This window comes from Helianthus annuus, chromosome 3 (genome assembly GCF_002127325.2).
Source record: "Helianthus annuus cultivar XRQ/B chromosome 3, HanXRQr2.0-SUNRISE, whole genome shotgun sequence".
NCBI classification, from domain to species: domain Eukaryota; kingdom Viridiplantae; phylum Streptophyta; class Magnoliopsida; order Asterales; family Asteraceae; genus Helianthus; species Helianthus annuus.
Genome location: NC_035435.2, coordinates 54,104,530 through 54,109,146, shown reverse-complemented (window position 1 = coordinate 54,109,146; position 4,617 = coordinate 54,104,530).

Below are 4,617 nucleotides of genomic sequence, written 5' to 3'. Positions count from 1 at the left end.
GTTACACGTGTTGTGCAGCCCAGTTGATATTGGGCCAAATGATATGAGTCAGCCAAGTGGGCTGGTCCCGTGCCACCCGCAGCCGGTTACGACCCAACTCATACCCTCGGCCCAAAGTAGAAAAGATTTGAAACCTTACACTGATCATGATTAACTAAACAATTTGCATGCAAACTCACAGCCCACATAACATGTATCAAGCCCACACATTACACTTGGGTCCTGCGGCCCAGTGGTTAAACAAAATCTGTCCACGGTGTGGTGCAGTCCAACTGCCTCCGGCCCAGATTTATTTCCCTTATGCAATATACCCGATAGAGATGTGGCCCATAACTTAAGCAGCCCAAGTTGTTAAATGTTGATGCCCGTCCCAAACGTTAAACCCTTAAAACCCCAGCCCAAGTTATTATACATCTACAATTTCATGCAATCCGAATCAAGTGTGGATACCCTTTGTGACAACAGAACCAAAACCTACCCTAATATCCATAACATGATCATGTTCATAAACCCCATTTACCCTATTAGTTTACTGATACGCGCAAAATGCAACATATAAATTATATCAATTGTGGCATAAAACTAACCTTTTTTAGTACTAATGTTAGAAAAAGTGCGTTTTTGTCTTCCTTTTGTATTTTCAGGATGAAATGAGCTCAAATTAACAAAAGAAGCAAAAAGACAACTAAATCTAACATAAATACAAGAAAAGGGACAAAAGTGGATTGCCCGACCCCTCGACAGCATCCTCCCAAGCAAAACAGAGAAGACAGAAGACTGAACACGCCCCGTGCTCAGCGAGCACGGGGCCGTGCCCAAGAAGCAGCAGAAAAGCCAAACCTGTAGAAGCTTCTATTGCTCACCACAGGGCCGTGCCCAGTGGACACGGGGGCGTGGTCAAAGTACAGCAGGCGCATTAATTGTAATTGCGAATTACAATTAATGAGGAGAGATAGTGTCAGACGGGCACGGGGCCGTGCCCAGCGGACACGGGGCCGTGCCCAGGCTTCTGTTCAGCCTATAAATAGGAGTGCTTGGAGACATTTCAACTCATCCCTTGACACACCACCTCTCTCACACTTCATCCACCACCCACCACCATCACAACACCATCATCCACCACCATCATCCATTGTCCATCATAGAGTGTGTGAGTCATCTCGGGATCCAAGATTGATAGTAAGAGTTCTTGACAATCAAGGCCATGTTTGCCTTAGTCTCTTACATCACTTGGTGAAGACAAGTGTTTAGCATAATACTTTTTATTTTTAATCTTTTGCACTTCTTAATTGGTTTTGTATTAATGACTTTAATAACTAGTTTCTTATGTTGAAGGTGATTCTTCCTTATCGTTTATCCGTGGTGTCTTGGCATTATTTTACTGTCTATATAAAATAAAAGATTTTCACCATTCATATCTCCACGGTCTATATGGAGGTATGTTGGCTACCTGGTCGGGGGTTAAGGGAACGGTTTGGTAAGGGTCTTGCCCTTGTTCAGCGTTTAGAGGTCCTGCAAGGGACCTGGGTCAAATTTAGTAGGATCTCCTTCAATACCCAAAGGTATTGGATGGCGGGGATCCAAACTCTTTGACCCCCTCATAAGTAAACTACTATTAATACTATAACCCGGCTATTTAGGACTGTATCCCTGCTGACTCAGACTACTTAGTCGAGGGTAACGTCACCTCCAAAAGAGGGGCCTACCATAATTTGCATTAATAACTTAATTCATTATCTTTCAATAATCCGACCCTTTAGGATTGTATCCTTGCTGACTCAAACTACTGGGTTGAGGGTAACGTCGCCTTCAAAAGAGGGGCCTACTACAATAACTAAGATAATCTCTTAAACAAGTGCAAAAGTGCGAAAATAATCAAAGGTTATACTAACACACGAGTCGGATCCAAGTGATTCATCTTGTCTATCTGTTTTATTTTATTTTTACTTTTCAGCATTTAGTTAGTTTTATTTTCTTAGTTTTAAAAATCTTTTCTAACATTTTGATTTAATTAGACGTTGAGGATAAACCGGTACTAAAAGATCTTGTGTCCTTGGACGACCTCGGTATCTTACCAACACTATACTACGTCCACGATGGGTGCACTTGCCCATATGTGTGTCTAGTGTTAGTAAATATCGTGTTTTATAAATTTAAAACTTGGCTAAAGTGTAAAAAGGGCATAAAATATATACCTAAAACATATATACACTTGCACGCATCATTTACTATCACATTCTTCATTTATCTAACCAACTTTAATGCTTAAACACATTACTAACTCATACCATCATCAATATGTGAATCGACCAACAAATAATTATCATATTCATTAAACATTCAATACAAATTAAACATGAAGATTCACCAACAAGATCACATACACTTTCATGCGGTCAAGATCATACACAAACAAGATCATCAATATGTAAGATATACCCTAGTTCGAAACATAACTCAGCCGATCACTTACACGTATATAGCACTCACGTACACCTTTTTTTGTAATCAAACACACATACGAACAAGATCACACAGTTAAACTTAACACAAAAACAGAATTACTAACCAATAAACTTGTTCGAATGAGATGATGTTGCCTCAAATGGGGGGGGGAGGGTAGCTACTGCCTTCACGAACTAAGGGGTGTAGGGTTTATTTATTGTTTTCAAGTTACGTGAACGTATACCTACATGTATACTCTAAAGATATAAACACACCAAGAACTTATCGGGCTTCTTTGTGGGCTTGTACTGGGCTGCGGATCACAATAGCAAACAGGGATACATTTTAGGCTGATGACTTAATGTGGGCCTCACCATATGAATATTATGATGACCGGCCCTCTTGTAGTGTGTGTGTGTGTGTATGTTAAACATACTCATGACATAGACGGACCAATTATAAAGGTGGCCCAATAACACACTCGAGCATAACCCGACGCGTTTACGTTAAATAATTAATCGTAGCAAAATGTGAAAGAAGAATAACGAGGAATCAAGATTACAAAACTTACCTTGGAAGCTCGGGTTGTCACATCATCCCCAACTTGAAAGAAATTTCGTCCCAAAATTTTACAAGTAAGCACAGAGAATGTGAAGTGATGAATCAAGATTGCTGCAGACTTTCCTCATGTGCCACATCATCCCCAACTTGAAGGGGAATTTCGTCCCGAAATTCACTAGTTGCATTAGGTTTAGCTTTGAAAGACTTGGGCTTGTCCTCTAGGAATAAATGTGGGTACTTAAGCTTTATCTGATCCTCGTGCTCCCACGTGAACTCAGGTCTACGTCTTGAGTTCCAACGAAGTCTCACAATCGGAATACGGCTGTGCTTACGGACCTTGACCTCCCGGTCCATAATTTCTATCGGTTCCTCGACAAACTGCAACTTGTCGTCGATCTTCAGCTCTTGAACCGGTACTACCAGTGTTTCATCAGAAAAAGACTTCTTTAATTGCGACACATGGAACACATCATGAACGTTACCCAACTCAGCAGGTAACTCTAACTTGTAGGCCACTTTACCAATTCGCCCCAGGATCCTAAATGGCCCAAGATAACGTGGGTTAAGCTTGCCGCGCTTCCCAAAACGCACTACACCCTTCCAGGGTGAGACCTTTAACATAACACGATCATTAACTTCGAATTCCAAAGGTTTCCTATGCTTATCGGCGTAGCTTTTCTGACGGTCGTGCGCTGCCGCCATACGATTCCTGATTTGAACGATCTTTTCTGAAGTTTCCAACACAAGTTCAGGGCCTGTGACCTGGCTGTCACCCACCTCAGCCCAACGGAGAGGTGAACGACATTTTCGTCCGTACAATGCTTCGAATGGTGCCGCCTGAATGCTGGTATGGTAGATATTGTTGTAAGAAAACTCCACCAAAGGCAAGTGTTTCTCCCAACCCTTGCCAAAATCGATAACACACGCCCGCAGCATGTCTTCTAGTGTCTGGATGGTTCATTTACTTTGACCATCCGTCTGCGGGTGATAAGCAGTGCTCATGCTGAGCTATGAGCCAAACGATTTGTGCATCGACTGCCACAAATCTGAAATGAAACGCGGGTCACAGTCAGAGATAATTGAAGTTGGCACCCCGTGCCTAGAAACCACTTCCTTCAGATAGACGACATCTAACTGTGAGAACTTATCCGTTTCCTTGATTGCCAGAAAGTGCGCTGACTTCGTGAGACGATCAACGATCACCCAAATGGTATCGTTCCCGCTTTGAGTTCTAGGTAGCCCAGTAACAAAATCCATTGCGATTTGCTCCCATTTCCACATGGATATTTCTGGTTGTTGCAGCAATCCAGACGGTTTCTGATATTCCACTTTAACTTTCGAGTAGGTCAAACACTTACTCACATAAGTCGCGATGTGAGCTTTCATCTTCGACCACCAATACATGACTTTGAGATCCTGATACATCTTATCCGAACCTGGGTGAACAGAGTATCGAGACTTGTGTGCTTCATCCATCATAAGTTCTCTGAGTTTACCGAATACAGGAATCCATACACGCTCCATGAAGTAGAGGATACCATCCGATCTCTCTACAAGCTGTTTTCCCATGCCCCTTAAGTATTCTGCTTAAAAGTTTTCCTCTTTTAACAC